Source organism: Channa argus, chromosome 1 (assembly GCF_033026475.1).
Source record: "Channa argus isolate prfri chromosome 1, Channa argus male v1.0, whole genome shotgun sequence".
Lineage (NCBI taxonomy): Eukaryota > Metazoa > Chordata > Actinopteri > Anabantiformes > Channidae > Channa > Channa argus.
Window position 1 is genome coordinate 19,369,324 of NC_090197.1, and position 25,286 is coordinate 19,394,609.

The 25,286-nt window shown below is 39.5% G+C and overlaps 1 protein-coding gene across 30 annotated transcripts in view; it reads left to right on the top strand.

The window, feature by feature from the left end:
• The window catches only part of adgrb2 (adhesion G protein-coupled receptor B2), a 217,436-nt gene that overhangs the window by 16,877 nt on the left and 175,273 nt on the right, over nucleotides 1-25,286 (top strand). The gene's annotated exons all lie outside the window — the stretch shown is intronic.

Genomic DNA, 25,286 nt, shown 5'->3' on the forward strand with positions numbered 1-25,286 from the left:
CAGCTGGGATAGGCTGCAGCCCCCGATGACCCTGAACGGGATAAACGGTTACAGACAATGGATGGATGGGTCGATGATATATTATTTTTATTATTTTAGTTTTGAATTTTCATTTTACAGACATGCTGCTATGTTTACAAGCTGTCTGCTTTGAAAATCATGTTTATTCTGAGTGATTTTGAAACTGTTGTGAGCCTGAGGACATACATGCTGTCTGTTTTTCTGTCAGTCACTGTCTTCAAACTTCTGCTCTTCTATGTGCAGGCAGTGAAAACAATGTTGCTATTGCAGAAGAACAAAGTAGCTGTCTTATTTTAGACACACACATCATGTGAAGCGCCTCCCCGCTACACACCTATTATTCCAATCGCTGATACCAAAGTGGAACTACCTGCATCCAAGGGAGTAGGCTACTTCTGCAGTGAGTGCATCAAAAGTTCAGCTCCGTAACTCGATTTAAAAAATAGAAATGAGCTCATCCACATGCTGTGTTTGTTATGTGTGACACCAAACTTTACTATAATTAAAATAACCGGCATGCTGCTGAATCAACATTAGAATCAGCATGAGCAGCAATTGCTGCAAATGCATGTGCATACAAGTTAATAAGAAAGCAGATACATTTAAAAAGGCTAAAGTGGGTAAAGACTTACCTAAAAGTACTGTAACAGCTAATTAACAGTTGACATAATTGGATAAGCCATTGAAATATTTTTGCATTTCATATACTTGTTGGTTACACTTTCATAAACTAGAAATTAAATGTTTAGGATGATTTTAAATGTTAAATTGGCAGCTTCGCTTCCCATTTTACAGTTTATAGTGAATAATATTCATTTGGAACAAGATGGAAGGGGAAGCCTAGAGGTTCTTGAGCCCATCTGGGGTTGGCTTGGAAACCACTTAGATAATCATTCAGTGCTGATTAAATTATTTCTGTTTAGATGTGTGTCACATTTTTTCCACCTGTCCTCTTCCAGCTCTGACACAAAACATTTCTCTCCTTCCCACTGTTTCTTTAACATTACTTTTTTCCACTAGTGACTCACTGCTGACTTTGTGGATTCAATCATCTTGTATTTTTGAGAGTCCCCTAAATGTTCTCCACTTTTGGTGGCATGGTGCTGAAATAGATTTTTTTATCCCACTTATTCTTTCTGTGGTTTTTGGCTTTGTTGGCAGTCATCTTCCCTGTCTTACCCACCTCTGACTTATATTCATCTAAGGGTCCTCTAAGCGAAATAATGACATAACTGAAGCTGAGGTCTGATAGGCTGACTAACACATCGCCCTTGCCCGATCAGAACTTTGACTGACACCCTCTCGTCTCATGCTAAGCTTAAAAGGAGGCCACGTTAACCGGATTTGCTGCTTTCATTTGCAGGGACAGATTGTTGCTCTCTTTTCCAGTACATAATGAGTCATAAACGTCAGTTATGGTTATGATCAAAATTGTTGTGAAGCATCCGTTTTTGCCTGTTGTCAGTAAATGACACCCTTTTTGGTTCCTCTTGGCATGCTTGGGTGCTGGAGTTCCAGTACATCAGAGGAATGGGGCCCCTGAAAACAGAAAATGTCAGTTTAATGAGAATCATAGCCGATATACATATGGCTACTATCTCTCAAAAGGCCTGTGTCTGTTAAGAACCATATAGCAATAAGGCTTTAGCAATAAAAGACAACCATGTGTGAACAATGTGTATAATTAGTTGTTGGGGGTGCCAATGTGATGTTTTTGAGCCCTGTGTATGAATATGTAAAATTACATATTAAAGATATTTGCTCTTTGCATCAATAGAGGTTATTGTATCGGTTAAAATTTGTTCCAACATCCAAATAATTGAAAACCAAACTGCAAACATTTAGACATAAATTGTGTTTAATGAGAGCATAATTTTCTTTATTAAAGGCTGAATGGTAAATGGCACAGACTCAAGCTAATGAAGATGCACAGCAGTTTACTGTTACTGCCTAACTACATTGTACAGTAACTGTGTGTGTATATGTGGTTACTATTCAAGTCTCTTTATGTACTTTGTGTTTCTGTAATCTGTAGTTGTCTGTGTTTTGTTTGGGTGTGTGTCTGTGTGTTTGTATGTGTATGTAACGAAAGGAACAGAGAAAAAAAACAAAGTTTCTTTCCAGTCTCATTTAAGAAGCATTAACAAAGCCCTGTAAACACAGCAGTGTTAGTACTCAAGATTGGTTTTGGTCTCAAGACTGGTCTTAAGACTACTCTTTATGTCTCATCTCGGTCTTGGACGCATTTTCCCTCAGTCTTGTGTTGATCTCAGAAAGGGCAGGCTCTGGATTTTTTTTCAAGACCCGTCAATCAGCTGTAATAAAATGAAGCTAAACCACAGAATTCTGCAATGCTACAGTTACTGCGACAGCTGGGACCACATCACACTTTTATTGGCACTTGGAAACAAAGCAGATAGAAAGTGGCCAGGGCTCGAAATTTATGGTTTCCCATTGTCCAGTAAATATTCCACCTGGGACACAAAGATTCGAAATCTGGGACATATTTGGGACAAAGAAATTTAGCCGAAAGTGCGAACATTTTGTTGTAAAAAAGTTAACTAGAGGACGCAAATATAAATAATTAGTATATGAATTGTTCCAGACCCCTTGTGGAGCAGTTTCTTCTATCTGAGTCTGAAAGAGGACGGAGCTCAGCCAAGTGTCCCGAGCAAACAGCTCAGGTAAAGTCATAGTTACTCCTCAACTCGACCAGACCAACATCAGTGCTCGTTTAGGCACCAGCGTAAAAACACTTGTTAAACAATCATAAACGTGCAAAAAAGGGAACAATTTCAGCTCTGCCCGCACTTACCCATCCACTGTGGAGACGTACTGGAGTGCATTATAAGAACAGGTGGTTCTAATGGTTTGGCCACGCTAGCTGATATGAATATTGTGGCCAAAACATTAGAGCCATCTCTTCTTCAACTGCACTCCAGTCCAACTCCACTACCCACTTTGACTTCGATAATAAACAGAGAGTAGATTTATCACCTGTCTGACAGTTTGAACTTAAAAACTGAGAAATTATAACATTGTTAAAGTAGAATTCACGGCAGAGCCACTGTATGGATTGTATTAAACTGCACAGGTGGTCATAATGTTATGATTGACCGATAGCGATATTAATCATTCGATTGGTCTGGTCTTGGGGTCTTGCCTTGGTCTTGGTATCAACCTAGTCTCAACTCTTTAAAGTCTTGGCCTTGTCTCAGTCTTGATACAAATACTTGATAAACACTGTTTGAGTGAAATGTTACCAGACAACGAATTTTTGTCCGCCAAAATATCCATTTTTATTTTCTGCCATAATATGCGATCTAGCGGCACAATGTCCCTTCTGAGAGATTACAGCAGTTTATGGTTTTGTGTTAGTTACAGCAACTCATTCGGTTCAGAGGAAGATTGAGGACTGGTGTAATAGAGGAAACATTCACACAAAACATGTCTTTTCACTTTCACTTCTTCCAACCCTAACTTCAATACCTTTCTTTCCTCAAACTATCCTATCATTAAGTATCTTTTAATACGTTTTTCTCCAACACTTTCCCTTGTCTTGATTCATAAATTTCAAAACTGCTGCCGAGATTGTTTTAAACTGCCTCTCTGGTCAAACAAAAAAAAGCAGAGTGAATGTTAGAAATTTCTGACGACATGAACAATGGATGCTCTAAATCAACACGTCAGGCCACTATGTTGCCCATGCCAACTCTTTTTTTGTTTTTGTTTCCAGTCAGTTTATCTTTATTCACACAGCTTTTTCCGTCATATTATCACACATCTTAATTTTTTCCAGTAGATTTCCAATAATTTTATTGCAGTGTACAGTGTGCATCGTAGCACCTTTGCAATTCAAGTCTTAGTCAGTTTGTTTTATTTTACTACTTATTTCTATATTAAAAATCTGAGTACAGCCCAAGCCACTGAGTAATGAATTATGGCTGTAATATTCTCCCCTTGGCTGACAGCCAAATTTCATCTCTATACACTTTTAAAAGGTGTGTGTGTTTGTCTGAAATGGGATGCTCATGTGTTGGGATTTCTTTAAGTGGAAAGATCTATCATCACTATCCTCTCCTTCACTGCAGGATATTCAATCATATGACTCCTCATTTCAATACAATAGAAAAGTCATGACTGTAAACCTTCCCAAACCGTTACCTCAATAAAAGGTAAAAATAAATGTCTTTAAACCCCATCTCCACATTTGTGTTAAAGTGACAGATAACAGTTTGCTATATGGCTCTCACACCTGGCTACGTTCATCTTACGATCACCGAGAATAAAATTGCCTTAGATTAGAATCTAAGACCAAATTCATAACCGTCAGTGTCTCCACCAATCTAAGTGTCCACTTTGTGACTCTTTTAGCTGACTTTAATTCTTTATAACCATCATAAACCCACATACTCCGCAAGCAAATCATCTTGGCAACCCGACGAGCTCTTATGCAGCGTGAAATATGTGCTGGGCTGCTGCTCTTTTTGGCAGATGTCTAAAATAACTAAACCTAATTGGAAGGAAAAGGCCAATCCCACAGTGGGTACTTAAGTCATTCGGCTTTAGACCTGAAGACATGCAGAGTGTTTGGCCAGAGAGTGCTGTAATGCACCCTGCTTTCATTCGTGACGAGTGTGACACTCAACATCATTCCATTTACTGACTCAGACAGAAGGTGTGAAGTGCAGTATGCGTTGATGCAAGATTTTGTGTGTGAATGCATGCATAAAAGCGGGCACGTGTGTGCTTGTATGCATGTTTGTGTAGGAAGCGAAAGCGATCGAATTTTACTTGTATGAGCAAATGAGAGAACAGGACACGTTCATTATGTTTTCCTCATGGATATTGTGCTCAGGGTTTTAACCATGAATAAACACTGTCATTTATCTTGTCAATTATGTGCCAGACACATGTCTCTACAGGGTTAATGATTGTCACTGGGTGTCACTCTTGTGTAGACACAACACACATGCACGGTACATGGGCTTTGTTTTCGAGATTTGTGTTTTGTTGAGTCAAATTATGCCTTTCACTCTGATTTTGTCACGACATAAGTTTTATCCCATGCGCACAATAATCACTGTTAGAGCAAGTCTCATTTTTCTCTTTTCCTTTTTTTTTCAATTTTATTTTCATTTGCATTTGCATGTGTGTTACGGCTCAACAATTAAAGCAGCGATTTATTTCCCTCTCTGCTTTCAGAGTCTGGTTATAACCAAGGGCATGCGCAGCAATCATTGTACTGCAACAATGATAAGGAGAAGCAGTGTGGGAAGAACACAGTGTCTGATTTGGCTGTAGTGCTGCCTGCTGTCTGATCTTCAGCTAAAAAGGCCCTAACTCCTACAACAGGCTTATAACCCCTCACTAATCCCCCCTTCTGACTCATTTCTCTGCAGTTTGAAGCTCTCTATTTAAATCTCTTGTTCGCTTACTGTCGTTCATTTGCACACACACACACACACACACACACACACACACCCACATATATGCCAGAGACTCTGAATAACAAAACCCTTCAGTTGAAATGGAAATGTCTCGCTAGACCAGTAAATTGTACTATGAGAAATATCTTTAGCCAAATGTTCGCATGCGGGCACAAGCAGGGACACACTGCAAATCCATTCTGTGATTTTTTTTTGTGTGTGTTTAATTATAAGTGTGTGGATGCTATCCGCTGGTGACCTCCATTACTAGTAGTTTTTGTTTGTTTGTTTTCTTCCAGCTTGTGTTAAATGTGTTTTTGTTTCTGATTCTAAAGCTTTTCAGGATGAGATGGAGAGGGACACCCTCAATAGATATTCACAATGCAAATGGACAAACACACACGACAACTCCGATACAGTCTTTTGTCACTTCGCCTGCTTGCTCTCCCTTACTCTATTTACTTTAAAATTGGCAGCTTTTTTTTTCTCTGTGCTGACTTAATTGAATATTGAATCTGCCTTCAGTTTGGCAGCAAAGGAAATAACCGCTGCTTTTGACAGTAGGCCTTATTGTCATGATTAGAATTAAGGGAGTGATGAGCACTGGAGGAATTGGCATTAGTGGTGTTGATGCTCATTCCAGAGCTGTCATTTCCACCCACCTTGCAAAACTGAGACGACTTAATACCGCGGCACTAATAATACCAACTCATCACTGCGGAGCACAGCCACAGGTTTAGAGACAGAAATACAGAGAAAAAACAGGGTTCTTTTACACGAGCACATTCACTCAGGTGCTTTTCATAAAAGCACCTCTATTTATGTTGATTAGCACAATCATGTCTTGATTACTGTGTTTTGACTATAAATGGATCATTTATTCAGTTGTTTAGCATTTTTTGTTTCTTTAGGCTTAATAACCACTTAGGCCATTTTTAGGTTAAAAGATAGAAGCTTCCATTTTTTAAGACTGTCAATTGTCTTCAAGCTCTATATTTTTGCACACCTGTCTACAATGGGCTGCTACACTATAGAATATTCCTCAGTCGTTACACATGAGGACTCTCCAGCAGCTCCCACTGATAGATTGTCCTGTCTTCAGCGTGGAGCTGCAGCTACGCTTTCCATCTTCATTGCCTTATGGAATTGCATTGACCAGTCACATGTGAATAGGATTAGAAAGTGGTTATGGAGAGATGGATATTTACCATGCAGAACATATCACTGCCTGCACATTCAGAGCCATTAGTTTGCACACTCAAACAATATTTTAGCGCTTTTCAAGGCCAGACTATCTGGAGAATTTTCATATGATCCAATTACATTTGTTCATCAAACAGGAGTTAAATGTCAGGGGATCTCATGTAATTCGTGTGCTCTCAGCTTCATGTCACACATGCTTGAACCCCAGTACTAGTGTGCGGTCTCCTGTGTTGTGTGCGAGATGAGTGTGTAATAGCTCATTGATAAGGGTGGGCTTATCACAAGGATGTATGAATCATCTAGGCTGCCATTACATTAATGAATACTCTGTAGGTTCAATGATTAAAGCAGCTATTGAAGGCTTTACAGTACAGTGCTGTGCTAGACAAAATCTGTGAAAAGGATGACACATTGGTAGAGGAACTCTAAGCCTTAAACTTGCATTAATGGGTATATTTGATATTACGGACCCAAATGACTCTGTGTAATGGGAAAGGCGGTGTCAGTACTGCCTATAGTTATTCACAGAGCACATTCAACATCCGGCCGTTCATCATAGTACGTATACCTTTTTAGTCTAACTTTTCTGATTTCACAGCTCTCATATTACTGCATAATTGAATCTGAGCAACATCAAAAGTCAAATTGGCAATTTCTGGCAAATTGAGTTTGATCATAGGTGGTGAAAATAAGTCACTAGGTACAAACAGGGAAAGAGACCCCTTTACTTTCCATTTGTCACTGAATTTTGATAATTTTTTGTTTTGTGAAACTTTTATGTTTGAATCGTTTATGTTTTTTTTTTATGGCCCCTGACTTCTACAGCCCCCCTGGGTCTGTCCATCAATGGCTGTGATACAATGACAGTGCATACCATGTGCTACAGCATATGGCATGAAGGTCAAGATGTAGTCACTTTGGTTAGTCGAGACCAAAACAAAGAAAAAATGGACAGACATTATTAGACTTCGAGTATTGCTCTCTGGTGGCCAGAATATGACTCCATATAATGTTGATCCAGGTTTGCTAATTCTATAAGAATGCAGTTATTTTTTAATAGGTTAGTCAAAATGTCTGTGTGTCTCCAGGTGTTGATTAAAACAGCTTTAATGTGTGGAACTATAAAAGTAATAATCCTTAGCTTTTTCATGTAATAAAGGGTTTGAACATGTTAACACCTAGGCAGTGCTAGTGACAGACCAGAGCAAATACTATTTTTTATTTTCGCTTTACAAAAGAGAGATGTTACTTTGTGGTTAGGCACTGTGCCCTGAAAAGAACAGCTTACAGTAAGCAGTCCTTTCTTTCCCTATTTAAGAAAAAGAAAGTCTTATAGCCTCACACAGAATCAACTTGTACACTCAGAACTCCGTTGGGATGTGTTCCATCTCATTTCTGCTCCAGCTTAATGCTAATTGTTAATGAATTGTTCCCGGTTTCTCTTTAAACATACATAAGTAATGTACAATGAGACAACAGCGATTTGAAATGAGCTTTGTGCTGCGGAAGCTTTCTGTAATGTATTATGTTCACATCCTTTGTAACACTTCTGAATCTCTGTGTTTCTGTCAACACCCTGAGTTCAAAGTTTACAGTAGGCCTGCAGAGAAAATTATCTTTGCAAACATTTTTTAATTATTTGTTTTATTATGAAGCACAAAATAAACAGCTTCACACATAAGCTGATTCCTATGCTGTTAATGGGCTGCATTGCTCTGATGCTCCAATGTCCTTGCATGTAGCTTCTTTGCTACAGCACTACAGCACCCATATGTGCTTATCTTTAATTTAATGGACAGTTAGCTCTATGCTAATGAGAAATTAGGTGGTGCCCAGGCAGTTAGTATGCAAGTGGACAAAAAACGGATTGAGGAGCTTTCAACCAAGGTCAGTCGATGTCAGTTAACAGCTCGTCCTGACTGAATAAACAGAGTAAGAGGATGGATGGATGAGGGATACGAGAGGGTACGTGTTTGATTAGCCTCTGAAGTGAGGGATGTGCCTTTAATCCCTCCTCTAACTAATCCCTCTTCTCTTGGAGGGTCCTCACTGCCTGGGGGTAAAAAGTGTTGCAAGCCATAAGTGTGGAGCCACTGGTCATACTGTAGGGCTTTTTTAGATCTGCCCATCCTTTTGTGCTTAGTGCTTTTGCCACTGAACCATAACGTTAAGTACAAAGTGAATACATTTGCCAAGAATGTTGGTAAACTAAAGCTATAATATAGTTAACCTAATAAGGCCAGAACCCAAATTTCAATAAAATGATTAACGTATTTGCCACGCTTTTATCTCATCCTATGATCTACAACCATGAAAACTTGGTGTGGAGATTCACGCTTCCCAAATAATGTATCCTATGATTTTGGAGAGTCCTTGAGTTTTGAGTCAACATTAGTGGTTTTGAAATTCACTTTAATTTGAGCCAAGTGTTTGCAGTGTGTTGCCCTCAGGATGAACTTTGGTGATCCTTTAACATTTGTCCAATACTTATGTTTGTGTCCAAATACCTGCAAAACTAATGACATTTCCATCAGCCCTGCAGAGCCCTGTAGCTGCAGACTCCTGTTTAAAATACTTGTGATGATACTTACAGAAATTAAAACGTTAAAATGTATTATATATAGAAGTTTTAGGTCACTTTAGACATGCTCTCCAATATAAATCTAATTTTTTTGCACTTGTTTTCTTATCAGAAGCTACAATTATAGTCATAAAAATTGTGGATGATGAATTCATCCTGTACCACGTATCAAATGAGAGAGTGAGAGGGAAAGAGAGAAAGGCAGCTATAGCTAATTGTAATTCCCTAAGTGCTATTGGAACTTGAAACCTCAGCTTGTAGCTTTATCCTGAATACTGAGGTTCAGCTGCCTGTACCCATTATAAGCTAACATGCCAGAGCATATCAGGTGCTGTGCAATTCAATTTAGCCAAATGAATATCTGGGCTCCAGATAGCATGCTCTAGTAGCTGTAGCAAACCAGCACACAGACAGCAGCTGTCATAAAGGACCAGTAGCTGCATAATGTATACCAAATGCTTCCCCGGTGGTATCAATGTGTGATCAATATGCAATAAAAACTCATTAAAGCATTCTATGTTCTGTCAAGAAAATTAATTCCGGATGACAAATCTGCGATGTGTCATCCTGGATATGATTTCTGCCCATCCATGCAGAAACAAGTTATTTAAAGACAGAAATTGGATGTAGAAGGGGGAATGAGAGAGTGCGAGGAGAGATACAAAAACAGAAATGGAGAGAGGAAAGGGGTGGATGAAACCAACCCATCTGGAAGAGAGGAGACGGGGAGAGTCTATGACAGCCCAGCATAATGAGATTTGGTGGTCTGTATGGCTTTCTATTCACCTGAAAGGGAATTAACATAAACACACACACACATTTCTCCATTCTGCACATACATTTCCAAACCATCATTGCTTCATATCCATTCCTCCCACTCTCAGTGTTTTCAGCATCTGGCGGATCAATCATTAGACTGTTTATCACAAATGGAGACTTTTTTTTTGTACTTAATTTTTTTTTTTTAAGGGTTGAGATGAAAGTGAACGGGATGTCTGTGATCTCACCATATGTTTAATTGCAAATGTGCAAGCTTACAAATCTCAGCAGGATTTGTTTGCCGTACATGGCCTATAGGTTTAATCCTGCTTTGTCGGGCCTTCACCCTGGCATACTACTGTGAGCTACAGTGGAAAACAGGATAACCTACGTTCGCATTAATGACTCAAATATATATATGTTGTCACTATTGTTATGTCTGTATTTTTGTGTCTTTAATGCAGACAAAGGTTATTTTGTTTCCCCCCGTACAAAATCTAAATTTGGCTGCTGGAGATGCATTTTTGTTCCCTCCCACGCCACACGGTCTGATGTTTTTACTGTTTACTCCATGTTCCTTTTTTTGACAGGCAATTGGTGTTCTTTTTTATTTTTAGGCATGCATAAATGTCTACTTGCACACGTGGGAATAAACGCCAACCTACACATGAACCACATGCATTAATATAATAAAATCCAAATGTTTATTGATTGCCTTAGCTTCTATTTGCACATTTGCCCATGGGTAATAATGAGCTGTAGGAGACACTGACAGTCTATGTTTTTCAAAGAGAAATGGAGGAATATAAGTATTGATCTGGCCCTCCTCTGGCTTTCATCTGAGCAGACTATAATTCCTCTACAGGACTCCTAGAGTTTAAAGATGAAGCAGAGACTCATGCTCTCTAGCTTGCCAAAGTTTCGCTGTACTGCCACTGATTGATTTATTGGTTGCAGGAGAGGGTGTGGGATCTTATATGTTTCAGTCTCTGTCTAAATGTGATTCATTCACTTTCCATTTTCACTTTTGAGTATCGACTGTGCTACGATATATCTCTATACTGATTCACATTACACCGATTTTTGATCACGGATGTGGATTATTCACATCACTGACCAAAAAAATCAATGTAACTGACTCATAATCATTATTTTAGTAGACATCCCACCGTGTGATAGCAGCTCCCCAATGCCCACAAATCATCTGCAACATCTGTGAAATGTTTAAGTGGGCTAAGTGGATCCATCGCTTTGCTTTGTGGGTGGGCTTTATGTTCGACCTCTCGGCAATCAGTTCACATTTCTGGGGGATGTCTGTGAGTGTTGATTACCATAAAAGTGTCACTTATTGAATTTACCTCATTGTGTTGTAGCCATACCTGTTAGTGTTGTTAACAGGCAACCTAAACATTTTCCCCAGTCTCTTTAATACATTTTACAAGTTAAAATACAAGTTAAAATATAGTTTTTATTATTGTTCACTTTCTTTCCACTGTCGTCAAAGCAGCAAGTTTTGCCTGTTGTTGGAAATCAGGAGGCCTTCTGAAGATGTAATGTAGAAAGGCTCTGTGCGTGTGAGAGTGTATATAAAAAAAGTATTCACTCTTTTTTGTTGCATGCTATGACTGCAGTATTTTGCTCTGAGTCAGATCCTGTGAATAGTTCAGCTAAATTTTCTTTTACCTCCATTTATCCCTGACTCTGCGTTTGCATATCGGTCTTGTCACATCCTATTCATCAGTTCCTGGCCCTTCATTTATTCAACATCCCCTTCTCTTTTATCACATTCCCTCTGTTTCAGATTCTTCTTGAACCATTTGGGCCATTTGCACTGTTAAAAGAAAATACTTTCCTCAAAGTACAGTACATGTGGATGGTGTTTGTCTAATTGCAGCTTCCTGGACCATTTTAATGGTTCTTTTGGCCTCTATGTGCCTCCTTCAAACCTGACTTTCTCCATATATATATATATATATATATATATATATATATATACACAGACACACACACACACACACACACACACACACACACACATATATATATATATATATATATATATATATATATATATATATATATATATATATATATATATATATATATATATATATATATATATATATATATACATATATTTCTCCACATATTTACATTTACAGACTATTTACTTACAGTAAGTCCACAGAAGTGAGAAGCCTTAGGAACATTTGTGTTAGTTCAGAAATGCGTGACAACACACACCAGGTCCTTTCTATGTAAAATCATAAATAAATATTTATAATTCCCCCCATCTGTTCAATGAATAACCTTCATCAGCATAATATGTTCTGACAGTGGACTTAATAGAGCAGCCAATCACAGCCCACTTTGACATTCAGAAATATGTTTTAATAGATGAGAAGACTAAAGGCACTCATTATGCTGTGGCACAGATTTAACTCTTGTTTCTACCGGAATTCCTGAATAGTCTTAGGGCCAAGTTACACTTTCCACATCACCGTGTCCATAATTATGTTATCTTTGCAGTGCGCAAGTGTCTGGACGGACTCTCTAACTCTCTATGGACATGCGCATGCAGGCCAAACATTTGTGTCTGAACGAATTGTCCGCAGCCCTAGTAAAGCTACGCTTGTGCCAAAACAAATTAGCTAGATGCTTGTTTCATACAAATAAGGTATGTAGCTTTTATTTCAACCTGATTTGACAGCAGTTTAGCAGTTACACATGCTGTTGTATATATATATATATATATATATATATATATATATATATATATATATATATATATATATATATATATATATATATATATATATATATTAAGTTGTTCAAAAACAACACACATAGAGCGAAACCTGTCCAGATTGTGTGTGCCTCTCTGTGGGGAGGGTACACATCCATTGAAGGGCAAGTAGCTAGTATGAACCAAGCTTGATCCCTTTTTTTGTCATTTGGGCTGTACTGTACATTGTTGATCCTCCGCATCATTTTAGAGAGCTCACAATGTGATGAGAATTCATTGGAACTGTACACTATGAATCATTGCATGTCTATCTTTTCTGTCCCATCCATCCTCCATTAGTCTGGGTTAAGACAAGGTTCAGTTGATTGATGAATGCTGGAAGTGGCTGGCGGGGCATTTCCTTTACTAGTCTTTTCAGATATAGCATGGAAGCCTCGCCAAACTGCCTTTCAGCTGGTTCAATGGTTTATTGGTCCTTAACACCGAATGTGTCTGTGTGTGTGTGTGTGTGTCCATGCAAAACACACACACACACACACACACATTGAATCACACATAATAAAACTGCTGTGGTGTTTTGAGTGTGTTTTTGTTGCAGAGCTTCATTGCCTCTATGTGCTGGAAGACTGTTGCTGTCTATGAATGGAGAGTCTGAGTGGTACAGCGGCAGTCTGCCATAGAAAACCCTGCAACAGCACAATGTATATGGCTCAGCTTTCAGTGCCCCGGGCATCATTTGAATTGACTCCTTTGCGGTTTGTTTACTCATATTTAACTGCAGCGGATAGCAACATTTGGCTAGTCTATATCTGCTTTTCATTACCCAGCATCTTCTCGGCAATGAACAAAGTTGATCATTTTCATCTTTAAAAGTGTTATTACTTTTTATGTTTGCCTTTAAAGAAAAGGCTGTACATAAAGCATTTACTACTGCAGCAGAAGATATCCACTCCTTTACTATTGCTCTTACAGTAACTATTGTTGTTTGTTGGAGTTTATTTCAACTGCAGTTTCACGCTGTTACCTGCACTCATATTGTCAAATAACTTGGGACACACCTGACAACTAGCGAACATTCTCAGAATCTGGAGAGTTTCCACTTAAAGACTGTTTTTGCTTAAACTTTGCACTAAACTGTGCAATTTCAACTGCTAAATAAGAAAAAAAAACAGAAACCCACGTTTAAACATCTTTAAAACAACTTTCGGATTTGACTTGTAGATACTACGTAAGACTATAGTGTGTAACCAGGACACACTTGATGATTTTCTCCGTAGACATTTAGCACCAACTGAACCCACCTGAAATCAGTCAAAGTCAGAGTGAGTAAGTATAATAAAATAAAACTTCTATATGTGTTTGTGCATATTGAAATGAGTAAAAGTCAATTTTACTGCTAAGGATCTCTTTCTCGAAACGGGAAGATTATGTTCTTTTTTTCTTCTCGTAAAAGTTGTCTACTATTATTTTAAATGACAGAAAGCCTAACCAGCAGTTCCTCAAGCTTGCAGTTATTAGCTGTGTATAGTGTGGTTCACCACAACTTACTAATTAATGACTTAAGTGATGACTCATTTTAAACGTAGTGCGTATGTTTCCAAGTGGAAAGAAAGTATTGCAAATACTTGATTTGCAGTTACAAGGGATTCATTTTAGATTTGTTCTGAGTACCCCAGACACTAAACATTTAGTGAGGCTAATTGAATAAAATTAGCCTCACTAAATCCTTGCATTTAATCTGGGAACTCCTCCACTGCCTTTCCTCTTTCCAGAGCTTCCCTGAGTGCTTCAGCTTTATGTCCCTAAATACCTGGCTCACTGGCTTTTGCAGGTATATCTGCATCTCGCAATTAGCAGTGTGTCTGCCAATGCTGAAAATGTTTTAGCATCCACATGTTTGTGTATGTGTGTCATAGCGTGTCCATGGCACAACTAATCCTGGGGGTAGACCACAGCTGTGAGAGATTTTAATTGACTTCAGGGGGCTTGGAGGAGAGATTAGTATATGTGTATATTTGTGTGTCTGTGAACAGGCACATTTATGGGGCGTTAACATGGCTATTAATGTCACAGCTAGGGGGAAGCATTAGTGTGGTGAATGGAATTTATATACTTCCAAGTACATGTTTGCACGTGTGTTGGAGCATATGTGTGTGCATGTGTTTGTTGGTGTGTTTGTTGTGGCAGTGTGAAATGTCACAAGCATCCTTTTCCACTGAATGCCCCAAAATATCTCCTGGGTATTAATCAGGGGGTGAGGGGGTGAAGGCTGATGTGGTAGCACTTCATGGCAAGCAGCCAGCCTTTTTCTCCACCTTGGAACATCAAGGACATATTACTGACACATGATTATTGACCACACCACACCCAGGTTATCTAAAACAAACCTGAAATATGCAATAAATAAGAGCATCTAAAGCCCCGCTGTCATCTCATGACTGACAAAAAACAGAACAGTGATGAGATTTATTTGGTGTCACAGTGACAGAGCAACAAGTCAGAGGAAAGTGAAATAAATAGAAAATAAGTCAGTCTGTGAAGGCTTTTGCTAAGTGAACATGCATGAGGCAATGCATGAGAGAAATTGGAAAAAACACATCTGCACACAAACACACAGTCCAGCTGTTAGGTTTCCTCAGTAGACACACCTTCTTTAACCTCTCATCTGACCAAAATAAATTGACCCCTTTCTTTTAATATGGTCGCTCATTGTTCTGTGAGTTTGAGATGTGGGTTGTGTTCATGCATTAGCTTATGAACATACTATGTGAGCTCAGATCTATTATAAATGGTTCAGTTCGGCAAGATTCATTTCATTCTACTATCAGTGGAAGGGAAAAGATGATAACATTGTCTTTGATGTCTCTAAAGCTAATCAAACAGGTTTTTTTTAAAAGTCAGGGCAACCCAGACAGTATCTTATCAAAAAATTACAAACTCTCTTTCCAGAAAAGTTTAGATGTTGACAGTATATCAGATGCTGAATCTGGGAAATTGGATTGTTTTTTGAAATATATATTTTAAGTTTCATACAGGCTACACATCTAAAACAAATATGGAACTGGGGCAACAAAAACAAAAGCCTTGAAAGTAGTGTAATATATAAAACACCTGGTGGATAATCTCAAAAAATAATTAAGTTAATTGACAACAGGTGAGTTTTATAATTGGGAGGAAGCAGAGAAGTTTAGATGTAAGAAAGGGGAAAGGTTCGTTACACAATAAAAGAAAAAGTGTGTTCAAGGCCTCAAAATTAATGTGTTTCAATATAAAAATGCAACAAATGCCAAGTTCATCATCTGTGATTATCTTGGCTATCATTAAAAGAGTCAAAGCATTATGGAGAAATCTCCAGGAAGGAACAAGGCCAGAAACCAATACTGAATGGCTGTGGTATTTGGACTCTCAGTAGGCACTGCATTAAAGGGCATCATTCTGTTGTGGAAATCACTGCATGGGCTTAAGAACACCTCTAAAATCGAATTAATCATCTTGTCAAAATTCCTTTCAAAACAATATCGCATGTCAACATTTGATATGTTGTCTTTGTACCACTGACAATCAAACATGTGTCAAATAATTTGCAAATCATTGCATAATGATTTTATTTACATTTTACAAAGCATCCAAACTTTTATGAAGATGAGAATGAATTTGAGAAACATTATTAAACTGGAACAATGCTCATCTATATGGTCTATTACTGTGGGTAACTTTTTATACTGATATAACATGAATAATACTGAAGAACTAGTTGTTGACTACCATGGGCCACATCATGTTGTCCATTGTTATTCTGGTGTAAATCCTTTTGGTTCTGGTGTATTAACTATGTGCTGCTGCAGCACACATGGCTCAAAAATGGATGTAGCACTGCTGTTTGTTCCGCTATGGAGGATTGCTTCCAAAAAAAGTTGTGACCTTATTAGTGTAGACAGGAAGAGACCTGAGGGCATTATCCTGTAGAGGAAAGGAGCAGAGGTGCTACATCACACACACACCAATGGCCAAATATTGTATGTAACTACATTGTTGTGTGAGTATCTGATTCTGCTCAGGTGGTAATTATTGACTGATGATCACATCCTGCATCTGCTTTGAGGTAATTTATCACAGCAGTACGTTGTAACATAATGAAAAAGCAAAGTTTGGTAGAGCAGATGGTGCACGGTGGAGTCTTTCGTAGTCAGGTCCACAACAGTATGTATCAGACTGTCAAAAGATGGGGGCAGGATGTTGAATAACAAAAAGGCACGCTGGAAGAGGAAAAGTGGGAGCATCACCCCATATTACACTTGCAGAGGCCGTCTCCCAGCGGCCAGTCAGACAACTGTTCTGCTTATTAAAAGCAAAGCCGACATGAAGGTGAAGTACAGAAACCTTCTGCTGCCTCTCAGAGGTGAACTGAGCAGGAGAAAGACTGAAAGAGAGCACGCAAGAAGAGAGACGAGAGAAAAGTGAACTTGACAGTTGCCGTTCGGAGAGCGTTTTCCTGCCGACAGGTCCCACCTAGCCTGGCTCAAAGGCACGAATTGAGATGAAAGGTAGGAGAGAAAAATGGAGCGGGTGTTAGGGACGGGAGCATGATGAAGGGGGGGGGGGGGGGGGGGACTGGGACTGGGGAGAGGTCTTAAGAGCTGCTGGGGGAGGCTGCGTGTTACGCCTTTATCTCTTTTGTCAAATAAAGTCTGCATTTTGCTTAAGAACCTGTGCCCCCCAAAAATGAAAGAAAGAAATAATAATAAGTCAGCTTGATCTTATCACTCTAAGCCGCTGGTTTTTCATTTTGTGCAAACTGATATCACACGACCCTGTCACACTACATTTTCCATTTGGTGATGGAGGAGGTGGGTGTTGCAGTGCTGAAATGTAATCCGCTTGCACAATAATATTTTTTTTTTCAATCCTAGTGGATCAGTTGACATTTTTGCTCTTATAAGCTCTTTCTCGCCATGACTGTCCTTCCTCAGATCCCACATCCTGGGATTTCACACATTATAACGATTTTTTTGTTTGAGGAGACACTCTCCTTTTGCTGGTCATCTCACCTGTTACACATGCACATTAAAAATTATGTGATGCCGAGTCCCTGCGAATGGTACAAAAGTGTGGTTTAGGTGCCCATTGTCCATGCAAGGGAGACAGGGAAGGAAGAAGAGAGTATTAAATTATGTTTAGGCAGAAGAGAAAAAAACTTAGAAAGTGAAAGGAGTAAGGGGGAGGGGCAGTGGAGTGGAGAGCCAGGCCTTATCTGCATTGGCTCATCCTACAGTGGATGAAATTACCCTTCTCTGTCTCGCTATGTCTGCGGTCACTGCTATCTGCCCCAGCTGGGGATTTACAATGGTCATAAATCTGTGTGTGCATGTCTTTGTGTATACATGCAAGTGCGTGTGAGCGAGCCACTGTATGTGAGAGCACGGGTGGTTAGGCGCAGGTGGACGTTTGTGTTTAGATTCCCTGTTGTGAAGATGAAAGGACCTTGTGGACAGAATAAAATTTACGGAAATGAATCTGCAGCATGAGGAATGAGCGCTCATAAATCATGTGTGGGCGTGTTTGTGTGCGAACGACTGATACGGCAGTCGGCTAAAACCGATGCGCGGCCTTGCTTTCCTCAGCTTACTCATAGTAAAACAGCATTAGGAGCAATTAAGTGTGGGTGCGTTCCTGCATCTTTGCAGGAGCATTGGTATGTGCGTGTGTGTGTGTGTGTATGTGTGTGTGTTTGCGCTGATGTAAGTGTGAATTAGCCTGTGCTGAGACACTAGTTAAAAGAGCCCTCGGGTTGATGAATTCTCTTTAGTGAAAAAGCTGATTTAATTGGGTTGCTCCCCAATCCTTTCACTGATAAGAACGCCTTGATAAAAGATAATTCCTCTCTTTTTGTTTTTGCTTCATCTTCCCTTCGCACATCTCTTCCGTGTTGTTCGTCATTTTTTATCTACATCTCATTTTGTTGATTTATTTATTTCTGTTCCTTTACCTTCACTTTTTACCTTCTCCTCTGTTGTGTGCACTACATGCTCTCTTACTTTCCAGCTTTCTCTCTTCTCCCTGCCCCTCTAATTTATTTTCTCTGTGTGCTGTGTGTGAAATGCTAAATTAGATGTTGGGTAAAAGAAAAAAAGAGAGAGAGAGAAAAAGAGAGAGGGGGCCTTGGAGCAAGAGACATCAATAGCTTCCTTTTAATTCGGAGAACTCCCGCTCTCCCTTCTTCCTCTTTTCTCTCTATCTTCCCCCCTTCCTCTCTCTGCTTTCCCCCGCTAATAAAGCCAAATTGGCATGAAAGCTAGTGACCTCTCCCCTCGCCTTCTCTCTTTTCTCTGCTTAAAGAGCCATGTCGGGGGGAAGAGAAACGACAGTGACAAAAAGGCTGATGTCATTTTCCATCTGAAAATATATCTCCCAGACATCAACTTCCTTTTATTTTTTTCCCTTTTCTTAGCTCTCTTTAATGCAGCCTTACGTCTAATCTGTTTGCTTCAGGTGCCATTCTTGCATGCCTGCCCTCTCTCACAAAAGACCTCTGTATTTTCTTTCTTCCTTTTATCCTGTCTTTTTTTTTGACATTCCCTGGGGAAAAGTGGGTTTGAACATTTTTCTCGAATGTCTGACTCACTTGGTGTGTATTTAATAAGTCTGCCTGCCAGCCATACCTGCCTGCCTCTCTGACTGTCCCCTTTTGAAGGAGTTGGTGCACAGCGACCTGGAGGTTGGCAAGACTCTCACGGAGTTTAGATTTAACAATGGCGCTCCTTTTTTCATCACTGTGTCTTCTCTGACCTTGCAGGGCACTTTTTTCCCCACCCCGGATTCCTGTTGCTTCCTATGCTTTGTAAAAAGAAAGAAACTTCTTCAGCCCCTAAAGTTAGAGAGGGCTGCTTATGAATTCCCAAAGGGGAGGCGAGAGTTGAGCGCACCTGTCATTCGCTTGTCCTCCCTTTTCGAAACTTTGGCTGTGAATTATGAATACAGTGTTTCTCTCCCTGTGTCCTTCCCTGGGCATGCAGCTGAGCACTGTGTGCACACATTCCTCTGCATCTCTTCTGGGTTATTCATATAGTGTACATTTGATCTGTGGCTTATTTGCATTTGCTTTGTTCTCTCCCTCTTCTGTTGCTTCCCTCTCTCTTGTCATGCAAGTCTCTGTTTTTGTCCCTCTCTTTGGCATCACACTGAAGAGTGACATAGAGGTTGAACACTTTGGACTGGCGAACCCAACTTTTCCATACAGTATGCATGACCTGCTGTCATCTGTATTCAGAATTTGTCCCTTTTTTCGGCGGGTGCTTATTCTCCGAACCCCCACTTCTGCATGTTGTGCGTGTGTGTAGGTGTGTGTAGGTGTGTGTGCGTGTGTGTGTGTGTTTGTGTGTGTGTGTATGCACGTCATTGTGTTTGCATTGCATTTCAGTGTCTATGCCAGTGCGTCTTGTCCCTCTGGGAGTATTTACACATTAAGTTTGAGCCCGTGATTATTTTGACTTGGTAGCTGTGTTGTACTCAGAAGAGCTGAGGCACTAATATAATTGGCAATTAAATTAAGGAAGCAAGCTTTCCACACACCCCCCGGTGAGTTTGCACAATGTCTCCTGAAGTGCTCTGCACACATGCACTCAATACTCTGTGAACAGCCTCCTTTAAATAATAAGGTTCCACAGTTGTTACAAGATAAGCTAAATGTGGAATGAGCAGATTGTTCTGTGTCATGTTCAGGCCTTCACTGTTAGAAAACAGGCTTTTCACAATCTACACTTGATCACGTGCCAAAGTCTATTTATTTATTTCCTTGATGATAAAAAACATTTACTTCATTTTATTTTGTTCATCAAAGTGGTTTTATTACTGTTTCCAGTTATAAAGAAGTAAATCGCTAAAGTAAAAACTTTTTTTAAACAGTTGTATTTTTGGTTTTTTGGCAAACTCTAATCTGGCCATAAACAGTTTGCATCTTGATGTAAACCCTCTGTATTTGATTTAGTGAAGTCCCTTATTGTTGACTTTGTCACAAATATGCCTACTAGTGTGTATTCTTCACTGGCCATATGTTGTGACCAGGGAAAGATTTCTTCCTCTATCCACTACAGTTGTCTTCTTTGTTTTTAGTTTTTTTGAAAGTCCTCAGCTCACCTTCTTTCTAATTTTAAGAATGTGCAAAGTAGTAGATTTGGGCCATCTCCCTGACTGCTTGCTTCCATACATAATAAAAATATAATAGAATCTACGCCATAAACACATTTTGGTTGCTTCATTTCAAATACATTGTGATAGTAAACTGAGCCAAAATCATGCGTTTCCCTGAACATATGAGTATGACTGTATTTCCACCTTAAATGGAGCGAGCTACAAGTATACACACAAAATGAAAACATAAGTGTCTTTACTAAATGTCCCTAATTACTTTGCACCACTGTTTCTAATTAAAGAGTGGAAGTTCAATTAGTGTACAGATACTCAACATTGATATCTCATGTCCTCCTCCTCACAGCTTAAACAATAAATGAGGGAATCTGCATTAGTATGTGAAACACCCCTCTCTTCAACTTTCTAAACTGTGCTCTGCTCTGCACATTACTGTGTGCCCAATGGGAGCAAGGTTTGTTTAGCTCTACTCCAATGGGACTGGATGTTGTTTGAAGACCTGCCATTTCAATCAGGGTTGTTGTTCAGCTGTTGTTGTCTTTTGGGGAACCTGGCCAGGCTCGTCGCCAGGGGGACACATGTGCTTCATCACGCCTGTAATTGGATTTGATTTTGCGCGCTTCTCTTTTTCCCTATGTTTAATTAGGTGGCTGTGTCACAAAAGACGATAGGAAAGCGCCAAGGAGAGTGTGATAGACTGAAAAAGGGAAGGACTAACAGGAAGCCCAAAAGGTCGTTGCACCTTGATTAGTGATTTTGGGAAAAGTGGGTAAAGTTTAAGGGCATATTTGGGTATTTGTCAGTTTTAGTGGATGTAGGAATGCAGCAAGGTCTCAATGATTGTATTTAAGACCAGTGTTTTAGCCTCAAGTGCATTTGTGAGCATCAGTTCTCCAGCAAGAATATTAGAGGGACAGGGAGGGAGAGGTCTACGAAAGTAGCTGCATTGATTATGACATGGCCTTCCTCTCAGGGGAAACCATGGTCAAGACCATTTGTTTGACAAGAAAAGTCTGAGGGAAGTCTATTGACGCGATGCCTTCGTGGGCCGATGACTGGCAGCTACAGTGGCTGGTGCAGGGCGTGCTGGGACCAACCCCTTTGCTGGTGGTCGAGGCTGAGAGAAAGGGAGAGAAAAGTGTTGGGAGATTGGGCTAATAACATCCCCACAGCCGAGGGAACATTGAAGGTCAAGCTCTTTGAATGCCCCAATATTTTAGTTGAATGAGGGTGTGTGTGTGTGGGTCTGTGTGTGTGAGAGAGAGAGCGAGAGAGAGAGTAAAAGTGGGTTCAGATTGGTGTTTTTTCAGCTTTCTTCTCTACTGTGTAAGTAACTAGGAAATTGAAATGAATTGGAATTACTGTGTATTTTAAAAAATATATGTTCTTGTAAGTTGCAAATTACATTTTTGTAGGCAACATATTGAGCGCATGATTATCTTCTAATGCAATGTATACTTTGCATGAATGAAGTTCTGCTATGTTCAGTAATAGAAACATAGTGGGGATTGGTGGGCATTTAAAGTACAGGACTGTCACTATCCTTTAGACCGGAATTTGACCTGGATGGTTAGGTCTGTGTGGTTAGGGTTAGGCAGCAAAATTAAACTTTTGTTTAAAGGTTAATTAATTATGTCTGTCTATATTATTATGCCTTCCATTAGGAAAAGCAGTATTTAGTCCTTCAGGATTTCAATGACTTTTTTTGGAATTGTAGCTGAATAAAATTCCTGATTTTATCCCATATTCAACATTAATAAAAGTGCAAATTGCAAGGACATAAAGATATTTCAAGGACGGATTAGTGCGGACCAAAGTTGCATTCTTTGTTGCGGTTGCAACATGGCAGATTCCTAGAGACAGCGACTTTCAAGGAAGTCACTGCAGAAAATCTGTAAGAGAAGCAGATGCATAGATTAGGTGCAGAACAAACTGTTACAGTAACAGAGCAGTAACAGGTTTCTGCAGGTGGCATATAAGCATGAAGGCTATTATCATTCACTCATTTTAATTTGTCTGGTGAAAACCCTGAAAATTACGTTCCTGTGCAACTAAACTGCATACGCGTCTTTGTAGGGAATGTAATTTTTCCGTTCCGTTTTCCGATAGAATGTCTTCAAACGGTACATTCACTGAGGGAAAGGGAACTGCCAGTAGGGGGTTGGGGAGGGCAGCAGGTGTATAATGAACAGCACTGTCAAGCCAACCACCTCGGTTTGGTTTCCATGTCCAGCCCAGAAGTCCTGTGTCTGGTCAAGCTTTGGCAAGAAAACTGCTGAATTTGGTTAGAGCAAGATTGTGGATGTGTTTAAAAGCAATAAAACATGTTTTGTGTAAAATGACTGTTGGAGTTTCCTCTATTAGACCAGCCCTCGATCTTCCTCAGACCCTAACCGACTCCTGTACCTGCCTAATCACAACCATAAAATGCTTTAATAATGCTGTAGCCAAACAAACTGGACATTGTACTGCAGGATTATGTATCACGGCAGAAAACCAAACCGGACGCTTTGCTTGAATATCTGAATTTTATGTTACAAAAATATGTAACATTTCATTGATTTGTTCATTATCATGCCAGGCTGATTGTACCTGTAAAAAACGGTTCTTGCAAATACTACATTTGCATCTCTAATTATCTTTTCACCCTCAAAGCGAGGTTATATGTGAGGAAATAAAGATAAATGTTTTTTCAATGCAACTAAAAAAAAGTGCTACAGTTTTGCTGAAACTGTTAAACTATTTACACAATCAAAATAACTTCGTAGGTATTGTAGGTAAGTGGAATTTTAGAAAAAGAAATCACTGTTTTTAACTATTTTTAGACAACAGAGATAAATAAGATAATCCGGGTTGTAGTCTGACAGACAATAAATGAGTGAGAGCTCATTCATTGTTGGTTTACGTTTCTGTATGATGATATTTAAAAATACTATAAATTAAGAAATGGCCAAAGTTATCTTCATGAAATCCTTTGTCAGTGTTCCTCAAAATGTCTTACATTTTGTGTACGGGAGTTTTTGTTTTTTCTGAGAGTACCTGACACGGAGAGTTTAGAACATCATACGTTAAAGCTTAATTAACTGACGAGAGGTTAACTTACAATGCATCAACTGACAATAAAGAGTAGCAAATAGTAATTTATGGGACAATTGTGTAGATCAGCACTTGCGGCAATTCAAGCCCCCACAATCAATCGAGCTACTTGGCTTCCAAAAATATTGCTAAGCGGCTTCCTTCCTGACTGTGCAGCTTTAGCCTCAAGCAAAGGCAACATTCACTCACTGCCTTCACTGTCATTGATCAAATTCGGTACTGATTCCATCTTATTTAAATTTCCCCAAACGGTTGTCCATGCCCACGCATGTAGCTCCGAGCCGAGCTTGAGTTAGCAGCACCAATCCTCTTTTTTTTCTTTTAGGTTTTTTTTTTTATTGGACAAAAGATGAAGCAGCTTTGAAGACTGCCTTTCCACTTTCCCCTCTCTACTAACCCTCTACTGCTGCCCACAGAGCTTGAGTGGCAGTGGTTCACCCACAGCATTACAACATCATCTAAGTTTGCCACTGAACGACCATCAGAACAAGATAATTATGTAAGCTAAGTAGCCGTCAGCACCGGGATACAGCAGAGCATTCAGCTGTACACTTGTTGGTGAGTGAAGAGGCTTTATTGTATATTGTGGTAGGAAAAAAAATCTAACTAAAGTTGATGGACAAATGGACATTTCTGATTCACAGCTTTTGTGTGTGTGTGTGTTTGTAGCAATGGAAGCCTCAGACAGCAGAATGTCACTGTATTTGTATAAGCAGCCGGGAGATGGATGCTATTTAGGCTCAGTAGTGTGTAAAGATGCAGTCTGCAGCTTTCTCTATGTATGCAGATGATTGCATGCAAAAAAATGATTGTTGGACTAAAGAGCAACAGAAGGGGGGGGGCTTATCAAGTTTCTGGCTACTTCAACACATGTCATGTCCTTGGCTCTCCTATATCTGTCGTTACTGTTTCATGTGGGCTGCAGGCACAAGACATGAATCCACCCTGAGCCCTTGACTCTGTGAACAATTGTCAGTGACAGAAGTGAGATTGATGTTTGTCCCCACGGTGCAATTTGAGATTCAAGCATAAACACAGTGATTTTCATAGCATTCATTCTGAAAGGTTACATTGTCTGAACAAGGAATGAAATAATGAATAAAAGTGAGTGCTTGTCTTGGTACCACATGGGCTAAATTTGCCATGGAGTCAAGTAAAGGGCTGTTAAAGAAATGGAGTGAAGATTGTACAATTAAAGTGACAGAGAAAACAGTGCATTTACACGTCATCTTAGCGCAGAGGATTGGTTCAGAAAAAAGTAACTCATGCAGAAATTGTTTGTGCCTGAAACATGACTCCGTTCCTA